Raw genomic sequence first — 25,441 nt, forward strand, 5'->3', positions numbered from 1 at the left:
CTGAAGAAGCTTCTTGGATGAGAAGTGAAACTTCTTCAAAGAAAAAGAAAAAAAGTCCAGTTGCTTGTTTTGGGGCCATCCAGGTAGAGTTGTCCGAAGATTGTCTGAAATTATCTAAAGGTTGAATCATTGCAACTGGATTAATTTTTTGTTAAGAAAATAAAATAAAAATTAAGCAAAAAAATAATCCAGTTGCAATGATTCAACTTTCGAACAACTACAGACAACCTTCAGGCTTAATCAAAATCTTTTTCTACTGACTGGAATAGCAGGAATTTGGAAGGTTTCCTACCTCTTACAGGAGAAGCACTTAAGAACAACACATGCTGCAATCATCCATGGATCTATATTCTGCTGCTGCTGCTTCTATATTCCTTCTTCTCTTGCCTTCCCTGGCCTTATCCTTCCTTACTTCTCATCACAGTTTCCTCCTTAATCACCACTATTAGGCACCTTAATTATTGTAATTTCTTTGTTAAGAAGTTAATTGGATTTTCTATATTTCTGAGTACGATTAATAAAAATAAGTTGATTTGAAAACACCGTGGGACTTGTTGCCCACAATAATTGCAACTCATTGTTTTATTTCATGCCCTTATACTGTAAACATAAAGGATTTCTTTATGGAAGAAGGAATGTAATGCAAGATATTGTGATTATTAAATTGTCCACATGTTGGGGCTACAACTCCCCAATTTCCTAACCAGCACTTCCTTTGATCATGCTGGTTGAATATTCTAGGAAATATATTTGGAGGTGACCACATTGTTACTCTTGCCATTGTGGAAATCCAAAAATTAAGACGTGTTATTTTTCTAATTTTTTTTAGTATTCTGGATATTGTCCATAATGCAAATGGTTTAATTTGGAGAATCAGTAATAACTTAAGATGCTTTCTTTTCAAAAGTCAGTGCACTCCATTAAATTTCATACATTTACTGCACAGATTAATACTTCTCAGAAGAGAAGTTTTTAGACATGTTGTGGAAATAGCTTGAATTTGTGCTAATGTGCTATGGTGTGATTTTCATGCTTATTATCTATATATATATGATATATATATATATATATAAGTGAAATACCACTCACGCAGCATTACAAAATCTCCAGAACCGTAAAGCCTACCAACTTGAAATTTGGCACCTATGTTCCTCTTGGCTTCTAGGTGCTTGCTAAGAAAGGATTTTTTGAAATGACCATCAGAGGATTAGTATTTCGTATATTATTATTAACATGCTCTGATGCTAAGGAGTTCTACTCCCGTTCCCCACCTGAAAAGAACTGTGTTCCAACTACCAGTTACCTCACATTCCATTAGTTTAGTAACTTCATAATCATTTGCACCACTCAGTTGACCCGAGGACACAGACAAACCTCCAAGTTGTCTCAACGACACTCTAAAAGAATGCAAACTACACTTCCAAACAGGAAGCTACTTTGGCATCAAAGGTTGCAATATTTTTATTATCCACCATCCAGTCAGAGCTGAAGAAGCTCATTGGATGAAAAGCAAAACATCTTCAAAGAAAAACGAGAGAGTTCAGTTGCCTCCTGAAAAAAACCACCTTTGGAACAACAGTTGGAGGATCGTATTTTACAATACTTTTGCTGAATAGATAGATAGATAGATAGATAGATAGATAGATAGATAGATAGATAGATAGATAGATAGATGAAGGAGAGATTGAAAGGAATGGAACAGAGAAAAGAAAGGAAGGGAAAGGAGGAAAAGAAAGGAGGAGAGGAAAAGAAAAGAGGAAGGGAAGGGAAGGGAAAGGAGGAAAGAAAGAAAGGAAAGGAAGGGAAAGGAGGAAAGAAGGAAAGCCTGAGCTGCATAGCCGGATCACAAAGTTTTGTCGCAAAGCACAGGTATCTAGCTAGTTTTTTATACTTTTGTCTGCTCTTGAAGATTTCAATCCTATTCCATTTCCTTGGGAGGACGTGTCCCTAAATTCAGTGCAACTCATATTTGAGTAGACAGGCTTAACTAACGAATTGAACACTTGTTTAGCTATAGTTTCATTTATATTAAATGCTCTCTTTAGACTTCTTGTTTGTTTTGCCCTCTTGCAATAAACATGACTGCACTTCAGTCAAATAAGACGATGCCCTTTATATCAGGAAGCAGCAGAAAGTAATAGGCTGAAAACTTGACACACTGCTATTAAATAACTACAAAATACAGTTCTAGGGGCTTTATACATTTTTCATATGTTTTCCAATGTCATCAGAGAGATTTTTCTAAAGTGTTGCTCAGTGTATTAATTTAATTACAAGGACACTGATCCAAAGAGATATGAAGGGAGCAGTATGCAGTCTGTGTATTGTTGTGTGTTGCTTGCTACCCAGCAGATGGTTCATGATGTTAGTTTTAGTCTTTTGGCAGATTTAGGTCCCTTTATGTACCTCAACTAATATAGAGTTTTGGGGTTACTTTCCACCACTTTTCCACCCCCAATCCTCTTGGGAAATTTTGAATATTGACAGTAATGTATTGTTTGTGGTATATGTTATTTTCATTAGTGGATATTTTTTGTAAGAAAAATGTCCATATTTACCTTGACCTATAATGTCCTCAACAGCTTGGGCCCAACATACTTAAGAGCTTTCCTTCTCCCCTATATCCCATTACAACTCTGAAGATCAACTGAGAATGCCTCCTTGATTATACCATCTGTGCACCCCATTTGTACACAAGAACACATAAAGAGGCATTTTGGATATTACCCTACAATTGCAAAATTTCTTTTCCTTTAGAGACTTATAAAAACTGGAGCCAATGCAATATTTTGACATCCTTGAAGATGTTTTCTTTTTCCATATATATATATATATATATATATATATATATATATATATATATGTGGATCTTTGGTTGTTCGGGTTTTCTCCCGCGTAAGATTCGAAGTATCTAGGCAACGTTTCGATGAAGTCTATATATATATGCTGATTTTTGATAGTACAGCTGATCTTTAAGGGTAATAGGGCTTGAATAGATATCCAAATTTAAAGTTTAATTTAAGAACATGTTTTCTTGAATCAGGATAAGTCCCCATAGTCTAGTATTCTGTTTGCAACAGTAACTAGTTCATTAAAATTTAAACTATTCCAGGAATGCTGTTGAGAAAGGGGAAATTAGAAATGTAACGCTGGTGATAAAACCAAACCAAACTGAAGAATAACTAGTGAAATTGGAATCTTACAATAGATCAAAAATACCCCTTATCCAAGGATGGGATTCTCCCAGTTCAGATCGGTTCGGGCGAACCCCTAGCTCCGATGTTCAGTTGGCAGCAAACTGGTTTGCTCCGATGATCATGTGGGCCCACCCACCTGCCCCTGCACTGTATATACCTATATCCTCCCAGCTGATTCACGCGGCAGAGCAGACTGCCGCTTCTCAGCTGTGTTACTCCCCAGTAGTAACATAGCAGGTAAGTTTTTTCAGAATGCTGTTCACGCCCGCATAGCGCATGATCACCAAACCGATTGTTACACCGGCAGCATTCCACCACTGCCCTTATCACTATTTTATTGTAGTTACAAGCTTTAGCCATTGGTTAAGCTACTCTGATGTCATAATGTGTTAGTGGATATTCTAAATGTAATAAGAAAAGGATGCTGACAATTCCCTGACAATGTTCATTTTGCTCAGAAAATTAAAATATCTGTTTTGAAATGAGAACATTCCCCTCCCCCCCCCCCCAATAGCCATGAAAAGAAAGAATGTTCATAGGAATGGGGGAAATCAGACCCACTATTAATTATTCAAGTGCTGTGGGAGAATGAATTATCATGGACAGAGCAGGCCAAGAGTATAAATAATGAAAAAAAAATGAAAGTTTAAGGGAAAAACTAATGAGAGAAAGAAAACTGGGAGGGAGGAACAAGCAAAATGAAAAGGAAGGAGGTGGCACCCAAACCAATATATATCATTGATATATAGGAACTGGGGACAGAAATAAGGAGCTACATTAATGTGCATTCATCCAATCCTTGAATCAGCCCCAAAATATACTGGCATAATTTATTCCAAGCTCAGATCTAGCTCAATAACATGCAAACTGTCTTTCTCCTTGACGAAAGCAATTGATAGATTCCCCCGAGCTTTATTTACTCTCCAATGCAATGTCAACAATGTGAAACATTATCCTTAGTTGTTCTCAGGAAAGTATGCAGGATGGGCTGCCAAAAGGGTGAGTAGAGGTGTAAGATGGAGAATGTAGCTGCTTTTCAAATTGTCCAAATGATACCATGTAGAGAAGTTCTATGTCGATGATGATAATTGTTGTGGAGCGATGGAAGGAAGAGGCAAGAGCCAGAGTGAACAACGAACAGGCTTTATTACTGGGAATAAAGGGTTGCCGCGTCTGCCTTCTAACTAGCAGGTTAGCTGGCGACAACAGCCTGGCTCTGCTCGACAGCCGGCTTTTATAGCCGACTGTCAAACGGAGCCAGCCAATGGGAGCGGCTGGTGCTCCCGCTCAAACAGCGGACCTGGTTGGGGACTCCAACCAGTTCCAAAGACATAACAATAATGGTATCATCCATTCAGTCATATCTGATTCTAGGCAAATCTATAAGTGTCTCCATGTTTTTTGATCTTGCACTATTTCTGGAGTTGTTCTACGCTCTGGCTGGCGTCAGCCTTGATGGTATCCAACCACTGTGTTCTTCAGTGGCTTGCTTTCTTCGTACCGCTGACTCTTCCAAACATAATCGCTTTCTCCAGTGAATTCCCCCGCATGACATGACCGAAATAAGTGAGACGCAATTTTATAATTTCGCCTTCCAGTGGCATGCCTGATGTATTGTGCTTCATATCAGTAACCTGTCAGATAACAGATAATCAGAGTTGGAAGGGACCTTGTAGGTCATCTAGTCCAACCCCCCACCTAAGCGGGAGACCCTACACCATTTCTGACAAATGGCAATCCAATTTCTTCTTGAAAGTCTCAAGTGATGACGCTCCCACAACTTCTAAGGGCAAGCTGTTCCATTGGTTGATTGTTCCCACTGTCAGAAAGTTTCTCCTTATTTCCAGGTTAAATCTCTCCTTGTTCAGTTTTCATCCATTATTCCTTGTCTGGCCTACAGAAGCTTTAGAAAATAGCTTGACCCCTTCTAAGGTTCTTTCTGAATCTCGGCCTCTTGATCTTTTGGAAGACTGGAAAACCATCTCCAAAATGAAGTAGCTGATAGATCACTGCAGGATGACACTGGAAGGCGCTTCTCAGCTTATTGAGAAAACTCTGCCCTCCTTCACATCCAGCCCAGGGGTCTCCAACCTTGGCAACTTTAAGACTTGGATTTCAACTCCCAGAGTTCCTCAGCCAGTTTAGCTGGCTGAAGAACTCTGGGACATGATACCCACAAGTCTTCAAGTCGCCAAGGTTGGAGACCCCTGATCCAGCCCATACATCCATTAGGCTCTTTTTGGCCAGAGGTCTTCCAGATCCAGAAAAAGAGTAGAATGATAAAGAGAAACTGGCAGGATCTCTTATCAATTTTTAGCCCAGCTCACAAATATCCCTTATTGGTAAATGCTGCAAAACCTTTTAATGTGTTCCTTTGGAACAGAACCAGGCGTACATCTCTTTCCCAGGAAGTTAGTTTTATTTTTACAAATAAGCTTTTTCAAACATGATTGGTATATTTTATAACTGGTCTAGTAGTCGTCCAGAGGACTGATATGCTAGTGTATATAAGAAGCCTCTGTAATGCTTGACTGGCACTTTGTGAAGCATGGGTCAGAGACTGGACATTCAAATGGTATAAGGCCATGATGGTGAACCTATGGCATGCATGCCAAAATTGGCATGCAGAGCCAACTCTCTGAGCACACCAGCTATCCTCCATTGCTTTTTGGGTTCTGCCGGGGTCTTCCCCGGAATGCCGAAAAACCAGTTCCTGGCTCCGACCATGCGGGGGACTCTTCTGTTTCTGGCGCTCCCCTGCGTGCACATGCTCCCATTTCAGCACTGGGTGCTGAAAAGGTTTGCCAACACTGGTATAAGGTCTCCTGTTTGAGCAAGGGATTGGACTAGAAGATCTCCAAGCTCCTTTTCCAATTCTGCTATTCTGTTGTTATTCTGTTATTGTTATTCTGCTATTCTGTAATTCTATTATTCTCTTATATGGGCAGCTGCCTGTTTAATCCTGCAGTTCAAGGCAAAATGGCTATGGATGACAGAATACAGTGACCAGAGGAAGGGGCATATCCAAGCAGCTTCAACTGGCCAATAGGAGCTCAGTAAAATCCAGCCCTTGACCATGCCATCTCCATATCATGAATCAAGCAAGCACTGCAGATCGTTCATTCTCCACAACCATCTGTGGAAAAGACTGAAAGTGTTGAAAATGGAACAACTAAGGACAAATTTAAGCTGCTCCTATGGCAGGTTGTGATTAGACAGAACAAACTCCTCTGTATGTAATTTCCTGTCTTTGCTATTATGTACTTACCACAGCGTCATTTGCAGGAGAGCTGTCTCCAACCACCAACAGTGAAGGGCACCCGAAAACAAACAATTAAAATAAGAGTCAATGGCTTTGCACTTCTTTAAACTGTATCAGAGAAAGACCAAGGTTGTTGTTTGACCAAATCAAACTCAAGGTGTTGACGTTGAGGAAAATGAACCCTTTCAATTTCGTAAAAACCAAAATACACTCAAATTATTACGGGTCAAGTGAAAATGCCCACTACATAGGATCAGTTTATTTAGGACAAACTCATACATAATCTTAGCACTAAACACAATATAACTTTCCTTGGTCAATAAGACAGCTTCCCTCTGCCTCCCCATTTTTAGAATTGTGAATGAAAAATGAAAAAAAAAACCCACACAAAAGCGCAATCATGTTGAAAATGTGCTTACAGCTAGCATTCATAAAGAATAGGATCAGAGGCTTGTACATTTTTAAAAGGATATATTATGCAGCTTTCTGTTACAAATTTCACACATGGGGGGTACAGGGTGGGAACTGGGGCCTCTCCAGATGGTCGCCATTTTGCTCGGCAGCTTCTGGTAGGCCACAGGCTCTCATCCTTACATTACGGCAACAGGAAAAGGTGGAAATGAAAATAGACGATCTTTTGCTGATAATTTTAAATGCATTTATAACACATTTCCTCCCTTCACAGACTGGAATATTAACCTATTAACACGAGCAGCAAAATAAATGAGGTTTTTTTTTTAATTTTACCAATCTGTGAATCCCTTTTTCAATAGCAGAGCAGCCGAAGAAAGGTGTAACCAACAGAAAGTAGGGTGAGAAAGCAGCAGGGATTAATGAAAGAGAAGGCGATTCTGAAAAGCACAGAAGCCGCCTCAGTGAAGTGGAGGCTCTGTAAAATAACGCTTGTGACTTTTGACAGCTATGGCCCTGGGAGATGGTAGAGAGGTTGAAGGAGGGTAGAGGAAGGCAGGGCTGGGTTCTATGCAGCGATTGGAACAATCAGCCGCATATTTTATTATTAGACAGAAATATGGCAAGGGGAAAAAAAACAAAAACTTAAAAATAAATTTTGGGAGAATGGGCACAGCTGTGCAAGCCAAAGCCAGTTCTCAAGGAAGCAAGCAATCTGCAGGCCGAGAAGCAGGCCCAACATGCCACAATGCTTGTCTGAGCTATAATTCGGAGATCCATGTATATACATACTAATGCTCTAATGCTGGATCGTTCATAGTCTCATGTCAGCTGTTTGCATTGTTTCCGAAAGACCACGTAAAGCTGGCTCTTTAGTGGAAAGCAACTCTCTGTAATTTGGAGCCCTTTTCAATGGACCCCACGGGAGTGCAGCTGGCAACAAAACCACAACTTTGCAAAGTTAAACACCCGCTGATTTCGGGTGAAGTCCAAATCCTTGTGACACCGAATCTGATAGCCCCAGTCAGTGGACCTGGTAACTAACCCCTGGCTTTTCTACCCTGTCGTTCTCAAGCTTGGGTAGGTTACTGGACATGCCCTGAAGAATTTTATGGGAGGCTATAAAGGAAGTCATTTTTCTTGTAAAAGCCTCCCCAGCGAGGCTCTTAACATAAGTAATTTCATTATAATTTTGGCCAGTGCCTTTTCAGAAACACTGGCAGGCAGTTGTCACACAGCTATTATGGGGAAACCATACTGTGAAGTGAAAAGCTTTTCCCGCCCTCTGGGACAAGCAGCACAGATCAGCCTAGTTTATTCGCTGTGGGAGATTTCGAAAAGCAGGAGGGAGGAAAAGCTTTCCTCGCATGCCTCTGTGTGTGTGTGCACACGCGCACGCACACACACACACACCTCTCGACCATTTTGCAAGCATTCCAGAAAAAAGGTAGCTCTGCGTGCAATGCAGTTTGCAAACAATGAACATCTTTTGTGTTTGGTGTTGGCAGAGCAATCGATTCTAGTTAGAGACTGGAGCCGTGCCATCCCCGGAGCCGTATGTCTTCTCCGTACTGAAAAGTATAGTATTGAAGAGCTTCCAATGGGGCTTTGCTATTATTATACAAAGACTGGGATTTCATTCAGCCTTTCTCCCCCTTTCCTTTCATGTTGCAAAATACAACGTAGAAGCCATCATTTCACAACATGAGGCAATAACATAACTCATTGGTTGGGCCTCACAACCAATGCTGTTGGTGTGCTTAACAGTGGTACCTTGTCTTTGGGTTTGTTTGTTCCTTTGCTTTCTGAACAAGAGTTTCTTCTTCCATCTTATTAGGAAGGGCTTTTTACCAAGGGAAACCTGTGCTTTCTTTACATCTCCAGATCCACCTATCAGCATGAATATACACCCATGGATTCTGGATCAGGCGGCCCTCATGCCTACATTATCTCACAGCTTGGCTATTGCAAGGTATTCTACATGAGTCTGCCCTTGGAAGCTTTAATTGGTCTGTGTGAGTCCCCTGCCTTGTCAGCTTCTTCAGGTTGTCAGTGTGCATCCAGGCATGATTCAGAATGCTGTTTATCACCCGTAGAGCCCAAAGGGATATAAATCTTGATAATTTGAGGGATTATCATCTATCTGCCCTGGTTTCTGCCTGATCAGTACAATTTAACAGTCCCCTCTTGGAACCATGCCTTCTCTGTTCTAGCATCTGCCCTCTGGAATGAGGCTCCCCCCGATGTCCATGGGGTTCCCACTCTGATGGCATTCTGGGTGTTGTCCCAGGCCTCAACGTACCCCTTAGATGTGTTTGGCATACACTGCATCTGTTTGGAAGTAGGTTGGCCAGCTTTTCCATTTTGTTTGTTTTATTGTCTTGGTATTTACTTGATTGTATTACTGCTCTTCCCCCACCCCTTTATATTGTGAGCTGCTCAGAATCAAAATATATAACCACCCAATGCCTGGGGTTGATGAGTTCATAACAACTGTATATTTATTTTAAATGTATTTATTCTAAGATTATCAAGGCTGTATTGGGAGGCAAAACCTTCCCAAGGCAGTCTGCATAAGAGGAATAAATACAGTAAAACAATATTCAAGAGAAAGTGCTATCAAATGTAAATTGCTACCTGCCAAATTAAAACCCTTATTTCTCTTACAAAATTCAAGATTTATTTATTTGTGATATTTATCACTTTTCTCCAGTTTTACCTTATTGTGCTGCCATTATTTTATCTCCATGGTGTCTCCTCTCTGCCCATAATGCCAGGATTTTCCTCATTCTCTTTCTATATGTATAGAAAGAGAATTATTATTATTATTATTATTATTATTACTATTGCAACTAACTATTAAGATTGCTATTTCTGGAGGATTCTAGCCAATTGAGGCATGGAGAATTTAAAAATGGTGTGAAAGACCAAACCGAAAGCTATGAAAAGACAGATGAAAGATACCTGATAAGAGACTTTACCCTTCTATTATTTCGTAAGAAATTTGTGGTCTTCAAGGGTGGGAACTGTCGTTCCTTTTATATCCTGTGGACTTCAACTCCCAGAATTCCTGAACCAGCCATGCTGGTTCAGGGATTCTGGGAGTTGAAGTCCACAGGTCATAAAGGGGTCACAGTTCCCCAACCCACACCCCAGTTCTAAATGTTACTGATCTAAAGCTTCCTGCATTTTTCACCTTTGGCCATTTTGTCTGCTGGCAGTTGTAATTTGGCTCGACCTCTATAGAAATATAGATTTATATTCTACATCCTTTGCCAAAAATAGCCATGCTGTATGTTAATTAGTATGTTTTTCTCGCAAAATACTATGCCTAAGTTGGTGCATAAGCACACCAACGTGCCTGCCATCCCTGTACAATTGTTTCCTTTTATTTCTCTTATATGTATCCATTTCATGTATTCATAACTATGTTTATGCTTATACCTATTATCTTGTAAGCGATTGACAAATCAAAATAAATAAAAATAAAAAATAACTGTGCAAGCTTTATAGCTGTATAAAATGAGATCAATTAAAATGTAGGATACTTTACTGAGCTGCACCCTACATTGTGAAACTATTTGATTGCTTGCAATCATATAATACGATTTAAAACATCAAGGATTTATTTTTATCTTATTTCCCTAGGGGGAGGGGAAAAAAAACTACCAAGCATCACAGGACTCTGTTGAATAAAATTACTGTTAAGGCCGATCCTCCCCTTCTCCCTCTTCTTCTGTCTTTTACTGATGAAAGAAACCATTAGTCGTGCCATATCAATAACTTTCTCAGTTTGGAAATTTGCTCACATAATTATTCTAGCTAGTATCATTACAAGAAGCCTACATTATATGATAAGAGGCTTTGGTCTAATTGGCATTGGAAGCATCAGGAGGTTGGATGTTTTTTCACAGGTTAGGCTACAGTCCCTAGAGGGGGAGTTTTCATCTCACAAAAGAGGCTTTCCTCTACTCGTTGCAATGTGTAAATCAAATTCTCTGTAACGGCTGTTTTCATGAGTTGCCTGTGACCTGGAAATAAATCTCTGATGTATTATCCCACAGTTTGGGTTCCTCTTGGGATCTCAGATGGTTCACGGGAAATAATTGAATACTTATGTGGAAGATGAAATTAGTGAACTACTTTGGTGAAATAGATGGAAATTAAAAGAAGCAAATCTTCATAACATTTTATGGTGAGAAAAAAATCCAACACAATAGATTATTCAGAGCATTGGAAAGCTTTGATAAATTTACTATTGTAGACTGTAATTACAAAACTTTAAGCCTAGCTGCCAATTGTTTGGGTGAAAATATATAAAAACATCTAGGCGTTCGTTCTCTCTCTCAACCTCAACTTTTAAACTTTGACACATAAGAAAAGGCATGTCCACCACAAAGATTTACTAGAGTTGTCCAGGTTCATAGATCTCCGCTGTTCATCATGGAGACAGCCATTACTCTTTTATCGATCTTTTTCTTTTTCATATGATGAGGAAATCCCAGAGAAATATATTCTCCTTGATTTCAAACTTGTTTCAAACTGTCTGACCTATTATGCAAACACAAGAGCATTCAAGCTACCAACTTGAAGAAATACAGTATAACTACCCCTTAGTTTCCAAGATGTTGTTCCAGGATCTTAGTCTCCAAGATGGGGGGTGAGGTTCTTTCTGGAAATTACAGTCTCAGTTTATTTATTTTTTGTTTAATTAATACTCTATGTACCTTCTTTTCAGCATTAGAAACATTGTGTTAAATGTTTGTTTACTGACAAAGAACTAAAGGGGATCACAAAAATAGTTTGTTGTGAAAGCGACTGCCTGTGAAGGCTCCTGGATTGTGACTGAAAGGCGAAAGCGGAAGCAGTATGCTCCATCCCATATTTGGGTAGACCAGGTTGCCCTGATGAAAAACACTTCATTACAAATGTTGTATACTATTTACATATTTTTATATACTGCATGCAAATACGTGTAGGAAATAATCAGGCAGAGCCCTAGAGAGGACTCAAGCACATTAACAATCTAGAGTCCCTTCGCACCCCCAAGAGATCTAAGTCCAGCCCACCTTGTATCCCTTTGACTTCTATCTACCACCAATTTGCTTTGACTGTTAGTTGTTCAGATTCTTGTTTAGAAGTAGGATAAAATCTACTTGTATACATTTTGGATCTAACTCTGGTTCCTGATTTCCTGCGCCTGACAGTACAGGATCAAAATTAAATTAAAAAATCAAAACTGACTTCATTGTTTGCCCTTCTCTTGCACACTATGGTCTTCTGGATGAGAAATATGGAGACCCCCTGGTTCGGGACAAGAAATATGGAGACCCTCTGGTTCGGGAAAACAGTATTGCAAGCTAACTAGAGATGATCAGTGTAGAAATATGGAAATATCTGAGCTCTCCTGACCTTCCCTTACAGCCCTGAATTTCAGTTTCAATTCAGGGGTGTGCACAATGATAGAAAGCATGTGTGCTGCCTCTTATCTGGACTTCTAAGCATACAGCTTTACTTCTTGGCTTTTTTTTTCCTGGTGTAAGTATGTATGAGAGTGTGTGTGCATGTATGTATATGTTAGTGGTTAGATACCTTTGATTAAACCCTGCATGGGGCATTAAAGACTAAATCAGATGATAAATGCCACACAGTGCTTTACATTATATCAGGGTTGATTAGAATTTTTGATGATCCAGCAACTAAAGGAAGAAACTGCATGAACAGCAAGTGGGGAAAAAAAACATTCAGCTGTTACCTTTGTGTGAGTAAATGGCTTTTGTGCAATCAGAGAGACAAAGAAGAACTAACTGGGTGATGTTTCCTCTAAGGCAACTAGTACTTTTCAATGCCTTTTTTTTTAGTAATTTGTACTTGGGATATTTAATTGCTTTGGTGGCATAATTCAGTCTTTTCTGAGCCAGTAGGCAGAGCTGTGTTGGCATGAGTGGTGCACTGGTTTTGCATGAGCCACACCCCTAGCAGACTTGAGCTAAAAAAAATATGCAGCTGCGCTGGCATACAGCACAAGAGGATGTCGAAGGATTGTAACAGCAAGAGACAAATTTGGAAATGGGTCCTTGTGTCATTGCTGGAATGAGAAGACAGACTTGGGTCCTCTGAAGGCTCACCTGAATACAAGTTTTCTCACCATGTCCATTATGCTTGGATCGTAAGTCTCTAAATTTGGGCTGAAGATTCCAGGAACCGTCCAGAATGGGGAAACTTGCCTTTGCACAACAAGGATTTTAGTCTCTGAAATCCTTTCCATCTGCAGATCTCCCATAGAACCACCTACAGACATTTTCCCTTTGAAAGATTCCAAATGGTTTAGGAACACAAGATTCACTTCAATCTTTTTTCTACTCACTTATCACTGCATCCATGTTCAGGGTTTTTTTTTTTCTTCAGTTTTTTATGGTCCATGCCCCTGTAATTAAATCAGTGTGAGGAAACCCAAATAATTCTTGAGGTTATAATTTCACTATTTTGAGGATAACGTATGGCTCTAGCTGGGGACAAAAAAAAAAAATGAAAATGTGGTCATTGGGTTACAGTCCAGTCTCTGGTTACTTTTTATGTGTGTTGAGCCAGGAATATATCCCCTGATTATATGCTCAGCATGTATTTCTGTATATACATTGCATCAGGAAAACAGTAAATCATTTTAAAGTCCATCGTTGCTATACTGTATGCTCTTTGTCTATGTCCAATGACTACTACACAAAATAACACTAATTTATCAAAGGGAGCGGGGAATCTCAGTTTCCTCTATCTGAAATTTAAAGTTTGAAAAATGTGTGTTGCTGTTTTGATAGATTGTCTATATGCCGTCAAGCCATTGTTTGTTGTGGTTAGCCGACAGCAGATGCGGACAGCTGAGGAGAACAAGGACTTAGATGAGGGGCCAGGACCATTAGGGAGTGGACTACTGTCTTCAGAGATTGTGGGGGCTGGCAGCAGCGATGAGGAAGTTCCTGAGGAGCCTGTGCCAAGTGCGTATGAGCGCAGGGTTGCTCGCAGGAAAGAGCAGTTGCAGCAGCATGGGCGACTCGGGAGTAAGGCTGCAAGGTAATGGCCCCGCCTTCAAAAAGATAAAAGCCAGCTGTGAAGCAAATGTTCTTTGCAGGAAGCAAAAATGTTTTGAAACTCCAACCTTGTGGACATTGCAGTATTTTGGTATTTGAAGACTCTTGTGTTGTAAATTATTTCTTATCTGTTATTCTTGGCAGTCTCCCACAGGTTTGGTGAAGCTTGTGCTTATCAAAGTTAATTAGTTTGCAGAAGCCTTTTAACCGGGGATTCATATGAATCATTAAAAGGTTTCTGTTCCCTTTGGTTCATGTTTGTTTTATTGGAAAAGGGCTTGGGTCAGAACATTGTTGACTTCTAATGACCACAGATAGATTTTCTCCAGTATGAGCTATCCCTGTTCTTTCAGGTTTCCCAATGGCGCCTCCATAGCCACCGTAACAATTCATCCACGTTGCTGCTGGTTATTATACATCTCTTTTCTTCCACCTTTCTCAACATTAGAGCCTTTTCCAGAGAGCTGGCTCTTCTCATGGAGTTAGAAACAAAGAAGTGGGGGGATTATACCGGAAATATATAATAAAGAATTGAAGTATTTGATTGTAAATGTTTTGACAGCAGCTAGAATTGTATTTGCTAAGAATTGGAAAAATGAAAAAATATGTATGCAGGAGGAAGTTATTAAGAAAACTATGGATTGTGCTGAAATGAGTAAATTGACATTTGAAATTAGAGAACAAGAAGATAAACTATTTTATAAGATATTTGATTTATTTTATTAATGGTTAGACAAAAAGACATGGTAATGAAATAAATTAGGAAATTTCAGGATATAAGACTAGTAGAGTGATATAGAATATAAAATAAAAATATATAACCATTGGATGAATGCATAATATAAATTTATATAAAATTTAGAATATTCTGTATAAAATGATGGTCAAAATGAACAATTGTTTAGTCAAATGAACAATTAATAACTGATAATGTATAAATATATGTTGGATTGATAATGTTAGAATCTATACAAATTGTAAGTGAGGACTATGAAAGGATAGCATAAAAGATTTGTAACCAACTGACACACTGTACGTATATAACTGGAAGATGGTTTTATGTTTTTTTATGTTTTGTTCGTGTTTGTTTGTTTTAAAAATAAAAAAAATGAAAAAAAAAGAAACAAAGAAGGGGAAAAATGAAAGTATTGTGGTTAAGAAGTGAGAAAAGACAGGTGGAAACATTAGGAGAGAGAGAAGTAAGCTGGAAAATAGTCTATACAGGTAGTCTGTCAGGGATCTGACCAGGGCCCTAACACAGTTAAGAGTCTCAAGCCATCTGGGATTCTACCAGTTTCCCTACCAGTTTGGAGATCATGCACTTCACACATGTGTGCACACGCACCTAACATGCATGCACAGCTTTCCAAACACCAGCTAGGTTCTGCCGTGCGAATCACCTGAGAGGATAAAGAACAGAAAAGCACAGGGTTGGGTGGGAGGGAGCTTTTTTTACTACCTGTTCAGCCAACTGGTACCATTTCACCACTGATCTGGCAATAAAAATCCAATCTTTTATTAGGAGCACCATGTCAGCATTACCTAGGTAAAGCCAACTCTGACTTCACTCCCTTTGCACCTTGTCTCTGATCCTGTTTCCCACTCCCCCCAAAGTATGTCGCCCATCACATTACCCAACGAGGTAATTTTGCAGGTGGTAGAAGTCACTCCCTCCTGGCCACTGCTGATATCCATGGAGATGGCCTTGACTTGCTTGGCCAGACTGGGTCGTGTTATGACTGAGGAGTAAATTCCTCAGTGCAGCTACGTGGCACGATTTCCCATCCCCCTGTCTATGGCAACTCAGGAGTGGGGCGGTGAAGTCTTACGAGTTGACATAGTCTCAGCTTACAACCCTTCATTTAGTGACTGTTAGTTGTGTGGCCAAAGTTACAATGGAACAAGTGTCTTATGACCGTTTTTCACATTTAGCAATCATGGCAGCATCTCCATTGTCACATGATCAAAATTCAGATGCCTGGCAATTGGTTCATATTTGTGGTGGTTGTTGTGTCCCAGAATCATGTGACCACCTTTTGCGACCTACTGACCAGGAAGATCAATGGGAAGCAGATTCACTTAACAAGCATGTTACTAACTTAACAACAGCAGTGATTTGCTTAACAACTCTGGCAAGAAAGCATGGAATAGTCCAAAACTTACTTAACAATGTCTTGCATAGCAATGGAAATTTGGGGTTCAACTGGGGTTGAAGGTCGAGAAATGCCTGTATTGTAGTGAAACCTACTATTGTATTATACATTTTATATCAGAGCAGAACTTTTCCAGAACCAGCTGCTTCTGCACAGCCTTACCTGTGGAGGGTAGTAAGACTGTTGTATTCTCTTTCTCATTCCTTTTCCTTTTCATAAACGTTTTGTTAAAATTAGCATTTGCTGAGCAATTTATTTTGATTGTTAAAGTATAATTGTGGAATTATTTCAAATATAAAGCGTGGCCTTTTGTGCAATTTAAAATGTTTCAATTTCTATTCTGAGAGAAGACTATTTAAAAAAAAACATGCCATGCTATTGAATGCGGGAAGAATTAAAACAGAATTAAGACGTTTTGCAAGATGACCCAGTTTATGAGCCCTTTCTGTTCTTCTTGCCAGAACCACTGAAGGAAAATAAATGTGATAAAGCTATTTCTTTCGCAAGATGCAATATATGATCGTGCAAGAGATGGATGAACCCAGAGGAATTTGGGGAAAAACATAAGGCATTTGCTGTTAATAAGGCTTAGCCTTAGCCAACCATTCCTCAGTATAAAGATGCAAATTAGCTGACACCATATAGAATAGATAAGCAAATGGTGGTGGTTGTGTTTACACGGCTAGAAATGTGCAGTTCAGACATGGTAGAACCGCACGCTACGTCACAAAACAGCTGCTACAGAAAACAGAACAAACCCTTTCAGAGGTTATTATGATAATGCCACTATTCTATGCGTATGGACAGGTAAACCTTGGAGACGGAGTTTCCATTTGCTTAGAAATCTGAACAAGACCAAATGTGAATTAGCCAATGGCATCACACAGTTTGAAGTGCCTCATGTGAAACTGACTATATAAGCTTACTTGTCTGTCCATTCAGAATCTTCCACTTGGAAAATTACTTAAGGTATCTTTTGCGTGTCTGACCAGCATGCTGTAGATTCTTAATGAAGTTTTGGAGGCTTTAATCTATGTCCTGACTGAGGAAAGGGACAAATCTGAACCTTGGCACCAGAGGAGCTGAGAAGGAAGACAGGGTCTAGGTTGTTATTATTTTTCCTTAGAGGACTTCACTAAGTTGGTGACCTTGAGCCAATGACTGTCTCTCAGCCCAACCCACCTCACAGGGTTGTTGTTATGGGGAAAATAGAGGGAGGAAGATGTGTTGGAAAGGTACACTGCATTGGGTTGTTTGCAATAATAACAAAGGCAGGATACAAGCAAACAAATAATATGGGAACTTTAAATCTGCTTAACATTTTCCTGTGAAAGTTCAGGTTGGTTTTAATGCAACATTGTGTGAAGATTTAAATAATTGCATTTTCAAACTTATTTTATGTACTTCCAGCCTATAACTTCTCTTTGCTGTAATGTTTGCTACATTTTTGTATAAGCTTCTAAATAGCGCTTTATGTCACTTAATTATTAATACTTTTGCTAAATTCATATAATGTAGTTGTTTGAAACAAAATTCATGCTCAAACTGCTTCTATTGTTGTTTTTTACATAATTCAGATAAAACGTTTTTCATTATTTCAAAATTATGAAATTCTATTAGAATTTCTTTGTAATTTGTATTTATTTTATTTAAAATATTTATACTGTATATCATCTTTCCCTTATAGAGTTCTTTGTTGCTCATTAGGTTATAATATATGCATGTTTATATATGAATCTGTGTCAAATTCCCAGGAGTATTACAGGCTTAATAATTATATGTCAACACATGCATCGTAGTCAAAATTATGCATGCAGATTAAGTTCCATGTGTGTCTACTTGTGTGTCTCTCAACCTTGGCGATTTTAAGATGCGTGGACGTCAGCTCCCAGAATTCCCCAGCAGCTTGCAGCTGCCCTAACTGATTCTTCCGGTGGCAGTGAAAAAATGAATAAATCCCTATTTCCTCTATTGTATGTAAAATACAGCAATCAGAAGCTATTAATTAAGATTAAAAGGCTTTGCATATTGTATAAAAAACAGATTCTGATAAGGATCCTAGGGGTCACTGCTAAAAACCATGGCATTTCAATGGGATTATAGTTTTCAAGAAATAACTTTAAAGAATTTTCCCCAAGTCACATTAGCAGAAGCCTGGGAAGGAAAAAAATGTGATTGAATGTATAATGTTGGCAATACATTAAGAAAGAATCAGTGCCACTGTTTGCTTTTTTCCTCTTTATTTCCAATCTCTTTTTCTTTTGTTTTATAACTACTATGTATGATAATATGTTTACAAAAATGTATTTGTAGGAGCTTTGTTGGCCTGCAGAATCGATAAAAATACTCAAACAAGTACCAAATCAGCCAAGATCTGTATTGAATTGAGATTTAAGATTCAGAAGAGGCATTTAAAATCTAAAGGCAAGAAGATTTGACTGAAACAGGGTTGACATTGGCTAAATGGAAGGAATACTGCAGAAGAGAAGAAAGTCCATCAAATCTTTGTGTGTCATGTCAATGTCATGGGATTCCATACCATATAAAACCTATACAAAAAGAAGACCAAAGACAGACTCAGAAGAAGATGGAGATACAACATCAAAGACACACTGCAAATGAACAATAGTTGAGGTTGTCAGAATAGCAAGAATCAGAACTCTTGTACCTCCTTCAATACCTGAAATAGTAAGAGAGGAGCAGGAAGAGGAAGATCAAATCTGCAAAAGTCTCCAGTTCTCTCTACATCAGTTCAAAGACATTGTTTAACATCACTAATTAATCTGAAGATTCAACAGAATCTCCTTTCAATTGACTCACCCCTTCTGTGCTTCACAAAGCCTGACAAACAAGTAAAGTAAATAAGAACTGAAAGGAAAGGGCAAATGATCAATGATAAAGATAACATGATATTAAGCTGCTTTTGTTTAATCTGTGAGTTCATCCTTGAAGATTGCAGTCATGAAATGAAGAAAACACATATGGGAACAAGCTTTTAGCCTTATAGTACATCTTTGTCATCATATGCTCCGTTTATTGCCACATAAATTTAGCCTTATGGAAGTAGCACATTGAAATGTTCTTCATATATAATTATCTGAATATGCGGGAAATCTCTCATCAAAAACATTAGGTTTAACAGTAAATATTCTCCGTTTCTGAAACTACAGCTGAATTCATTGGTTACAACACAGAATGCTCTCCACAAAATGTGTGAGAGTAAGCTGGGAGGTGACCTTTAAGGCTGACATTACTCAATATATTGTTAGTCTGCACAGTCTGTCTGAGATCATTTTAACCTCTTTGTAAGGAGGGGAGCCTACATTTTAATCTTTCTTAGTGAAAAAGCTGATGTTTAGGCTATCTAGGAGCTGCCATCATCCAAAAGCATTGATTGCAATTCAATTCAGATTCAACATGTTTCCTCAGAAAGAAACCAGGTCAATTGATTTACAAATAGAAAATGTCAACCTGGTAGCAAAATGTTTAGAACATCCTTTCCCAACCTTGTGATTTCCCAATGTGTTTCCCAAATCTAGTCATCATGACAGAATTTGTTGGATTTAGAAATGGTGGAAAATATTTGTAGCTCAGGTGGTAGAGGCGGGTGATGGCTTGTTCTCTCAGCTTGTTGTTGAGTGTCCAAGGCTAGGTAACATCAGCCATTGAACTTTGGTTGAATTTTCTTGATTCCATTGTCTTCTGCTTTTATAGGTCTTATGTGGTCAGTTGGTCATGTGACCAAATGCTTTGAAGGTCATCTGGTGGTAAGGTCACCCTGGCTGGTCACCCATTCATTGAATACCAAGCTTCGGTGAACTGAACTAAAATAAACAACAAGCTCAGAAAACAAACCACCAACATTATTGAACTTGACATATCTGACAACCTGTAGGATATCTGGTTGGGGAAGGCAAGGATATCTAATCTCATTAGTGTATCTAATATATCTAATCCTATATTTTAAAGCCAAATCTTTGATGGCATTCCATGTCAGGCAAATAATGGCAGCCTTCTTTTGACCAAGGGTTAGAATCATATACTACACCACATTCATCTATCTGCTGAACGAATATTAAAAGCACACTTCTTTCGACCCAAATTCTCTCATTAGATAGTTTATTGTATATATGACACCGCACAGTATGTAAAAACTATAGGTGGGCAGATGGAAATTACTTTGACACTTTATTTTTTTATTTTTTTCAAAGAAAATTCATTTTTGTCTTTTGGTGTTCTTGCATTGGTCTACTTATGAGGTGGCAAAGGAAGTTTGGCAAGCATAAAAAAGACTAATTTTACATTCTGTAATAATCTCTTCAGTCCTCTCCAGCCCTCTGAACTTCCCAATCATCGATTAAATCTCAAAGGAAAATATTATGAAAAAACTTCCCCCTCCCTGGATTTTTGCAATAGAGATACTACAATCACTGCAGCTTTGGAGAAATTATGAGAGAATCCTGAGGAAAATGTTCATCCAATTTGTCACTTATTTGATGGAGGTTTTTTTCCCCCAAACCTTCAGTACCTATCTCTAATGAAAACTGTCTAGCTCTAGTTTAAAAGAAAACCTAGTTCCAAATGAAAACTTATAAAAAAAGATGTTGGGACTCTGGGAAGAGTGCAGAAAAGAGCAACAAAGATGATTAGAGGCCTGGAGGCTAAAACATATGAAGAACGGTTGCAGGAACCGTGGGTATGTCTAGTTTAATGACAAGAAGGACTAGGGCTGTGAGGGCGAACCTATAGCATGCATGCCACCGATGGCATGCAGAGCCATTTGTGCTGGCACACAAGGCAAACTTACCTCACTGCATATGCGCACACCTCACAGCTGATTTTTGGCCGGTTTGAGGCCTTTTTCGACCTCCCAAAGGCTTGAGGAAGGCTTTTGCAGGGTTTGAAGGCTGAAAATTGCATGCACATGCATAGGGGGCATGAGGGGCATGCATTGCCCTCTGGGTGCTGGCATGCGAATGTGAGTGTGCAAGCACATGCACAATTTTTTGGCACAGGAGCCCAAAAAGATTAGCCACCACTGGACTAGGGGGTGACGTGATAGCAATGTTCCCATATTTGAGGGACTGCCACAGAGAAGAGGGAGTCAAGCTATTTTCCAAAGGACCAGAAGGCAAGACAAGAAGCAACAGATGGAAACTAACCCAAGGGGAGAAGCAACCTAAGGAGAAATTTCCTACCAAGGAAAACAGTTAAACAGTGGAACAGCTTGCCTTCACATTTGTGGGTGCTCCATCATTGGAGGCTTTTAAGAAGAGACTGCTTAGCCATTTGGAATGATACATTGAGCGTAGAGTTGGACTAAAAGACCTTCAGGATCCCTTCTAGTTCTGTTGTCCAGTTACTCTGTCTCACTTGAGACCATAGTATAGGGCCTGATAAATATGGATGGCAACACTGCTTCCCAAGTCAACAAGTGCGTAAAAGAATTCTCCCCTTTAGTTACACAACCTTTCCTCTCGAACCGCAGCTAACAGGCCAAAGAGAGGAACACTCACCTATCTGTAATTCTGCATATGACTGCTTTAATTTGGTTGCTCATAGAATTACAATGATTTGAAATAGTTTTCTACGTCTGGAATAGCTGTCATGCATTGCTTAGTGGCAGACTTTCTCTACTTGGTAGGCTAATGGCTTCCATCAGGAGCCTGTTATTCCATCAAAACTCGCAATAGTCTCTGTAACTCCATTACTTTGCAGTATAATTACCTTTCAGTGCTACTTCTTTAAAAGCCTGGAAATGAACATCTTTTTGAGATAGAGTGTCATAAAAATTGAGAAGATTAGTTGTTTTAATGCCATTACCTCCTCCAGAAAAAGCTAAGTGCCATCTTCATGGCATTCCCTCCCCCCCTCCCCCCCCCAATCCTCACTTAAGCAATATTTAAAATAAATCCCAGCTTGGGGGATAAAAATGATTCTAATAATGCTGAACTCTTGCTTCATTTTGAGACAGCCTCCTCTCTGTTCTCTTTTCTCTGTTTACAGACAAAGAAGAGCAGAGTTCAATCAAATTGTGCCATCAAAAAATTAAGCATTGTACTGTAATTGGCGGTACGTACGTTCTTCCGTGAATGAGATCAGACAAGTCAATCTCCACACATTTCTCCCTTCCCTGCCCTTGACCTGGTGTCTGGAAGCAGGAAATTAAAAATACTCACTTTGATTTTCAATTAGAGCGGGGGGGGGGGGCAATGCATCCTCCGTGGTTCTTCTTGACCTCTTGGAGCTTTAAATACCATCAACGCTGATTTCTTTTGGGGGCAGCTTTGGGAATTGGGGGAGGGTGGGAGGCAGAGTTTTGTGTTGGTTCACCTTCTTCCTCTGGGACCAATCCCAGTCAGGTTTGATAAGGACTGAGAGGCCCAATCCACAGCGCCTGCTCTGTGTGGTACCACATGTTTCAGTGCTCTCTCTGCTCTTTTTTAAACATTTACATGAAGCTGCTGGGCGAGATCATCCATTGCCATGGCATGAAGTATCATCAGCATGCTGATGAGACTCAGATGTATGTTTTCGTCCTGGGGAAAGTAGATAACACTGTGGGGCTCCTTTCATGGGGCCTGGATGTGGTAGGGGGTTTGGATGAGGAACAGCTGGCTTCAATTAAACTTTGGTGAGTTGGGGTAACTATGTACTGGAGGCTCCTCCGTAACTGGGAGTTTACCATCTTTGGTCCTGGATGGGATTGCACTGCTCCAGACAGACCCAATGTGTAATCGGGGTGGGGGTGGGGGGGTGTTTCTCCTGAATTCATGATTGCTGGTCAGGCCACAGGTGGCAAGCGTATCTCAGAGGACTTTGGTCCAGTTTTGTGTTGTGTGTCAGTTGCATCCTTCCTTGATTGAGATCACCTCCATTATGGACTACTGCAATATGCTCTACCTTGAAGAATACCTGGAAGCTACAAGTAGGGCAGAATGTAGTGGCCTGAGTAGTTTTCCTTGCCTCTGGAGTTGCAAGGTGTATTGGGTGCCAGTTAGCTTCTGGGTCCAATTCATATTATCATCTTTAAAGCCCTTCATGGCATGTGACCAGATTACTTGAGGAGCTGCACCTCAGGAGTGGCCTTATAGGATTTATTTCTTGTTAATCACTATTTTCCTTTTTACTTGCCAGTAAGTACACAGGCTGGAAGATATTCTCTATTTCACATGGAACCCCAGCTCAAGACATTACTCTGATTGGTAGACGATGGCAACAGTAATTATGACATCAATGGACCACACCCACACAATGCTCTTTAAGTCAGAGAAGATTCCAGGAGTCAAAGATGTTGGAGTCCTTAAGAGCTCCTGTCCCACAACATCTGCCTTAGGACTTGCATTTGCCTAATTCTTAAATATAATGTGTTAATAATTAAGTGACTTTAAAATGGTATAAACATATGTTAGGGAATCAAGAGACATATAGGGACTACAGCTAGACTTACAGTAGTTTGTTTAGTGACTATTTGTGATGACTCCCTGGACGTTTCCTCAGATACCTCTCTAGATGTCAGCTCAGGGGAGGATGAATCAGTTCCTGGCACGTCAAGAGCTGAGTTGATTGATGGCTCCGAGCAGCCCATCTGGGAGGCAGTTGGCTGAAGCCCAGCTGCAGCAAAACAATCCTGAGACTCCAGGTGGGGAAAGCATGCAGCTGCAGCCAGTCAGTGATGAGGAAGAAGAACTGCCTTCTATACCTGATCCAAGAACGCATAGGACCCAGAAAAGGCAGGAGCAGAGAAGGTCAGCCAGATTACTTGTGAGGAGGCAGCCCCACCCTTATTGGTGGGTTGCACTGGAAGCTGGTTATTTAGCATAGCAGACAGATGGAGATGATGCTGAGAGCAACGTGTTTGTTTCCTAGCTATGCGTTTTCCAGTCATTGTGACTTCTGCCTCGCTTTGGATTGACACAATGCCTTGATTTGGATCATGATTTGAAAACTCAGGACTTTTTTTCTGCCTCATGAATTCTTCTATGTTCTCGATATAAGTTTTCCTGGTGATTATTTTGATTGAGAAACTTTGGCTACCGCTCTGTGGACTAGCATTGGTCTGCTTGTAGCTGGACTTAACTGGGACAGTTCTAGGTTTTTGATGAAGGGAATTGCTTGGGAAAATTAATAAACTCACTAAATCACAGTTATGTGTGTGAGAGAGTTAGCAGGAGAGCACACCATTTGAAATTACAATAGCACTGATTTTTTTTACTTATGACTGTTTTTCACACTTACGACCACTGCAGCATCCCCATGGTCATGTGATCAAAATTCAGATGCTTGGCAACTGGTTCATATTTATGATGGTTGCAATGTCCCAAGGTCAGGTGATCGCTTTTTGCGACGTTCTGACAAGGAAGGCCAATGGGAAAAACAGATTCACTTCACACTAACTGAACAACTTGTTTTTGTCCCTATCAAGTGTTTCATTTCAACTATAAATAGAAAATGAAATCACGTGGGAAGCAATGCTGACATAGTGTGCCATTTATAATCTGTATACGCATTTTAGAATTCTTCTGTTAAAAATGCCACATAGCAACTAGGGTGATTTTTAATGCATTTAATAGAATAGATGCAAAGCATGCTTCATGTTTCTGTTTCCTGATCCAAAGTTACCGCTGATAAATATATCCATGCATTTAGTTGGGGGAAAAGAGGGTGAGTTTTGAATAAACACCCTGGAATGACTGTTTTCGTAGGTGTCTGTTTTTTATAACTACTTATAAAATACATGGATAAATAGTTGACCTATGCTGAATCTGCCACCTAAAATTATCATATATGTACACAGTGACTAATATTCCCAATCATTTCTGAGAAAGTCTAGTAAGAACACTGTAAAAATGTAACTTTTCTGGAACATATTGTGACAGAGTTTAGTCAAACACTTCATCTCTAAAAAATGGTTCAGCCAAGCATCCCTAAGGAATCCACAAACACAATAAGATGGAAATAACCATCTCAAACTGCTTGTGTCCAACAGCTGGCAACCCTGATATTTTCCCATTTTCCAGTAATATTTTCCTATTACGTACTAGATTATTGTCAATGACTATGATTAATGGGTTATGTCTGTGTGTATAATCTTTAAAGATCAGACAGCGTTTTATTGCAGATCTATCAAGCTGGGCAATCCCGAATTACAAACACTAGAAGAATACTTCCACTTATTTAAACTGTCTAGACAAGTTTATTCTTTTCTAAACTTTCTCTGCTTTTACCTATTGTTATCGCTTGGAAGAGTTCAGGGCTACTGATACACAGGCAAGCAGAATATTGCTGAAGCAGGATTCATGATGATGAAATCGGCCTATAGTTTCTTGCTAA

The sequence above is a fragment of the Pseudonaja textilis genome, chromosome 3 (assembly GCF_049901715.1).
Source record: "Pseudonaja textilis isolate UNSWEBS1 chromosome 3, rPseTex1.2, whole genome shotgun sequence".
NCBI lineage: Eukaryota > Metazoa > Chordata > Lepidosauria > Squamata > Elapidae > Pseudonaja > Pseudonaja textilis.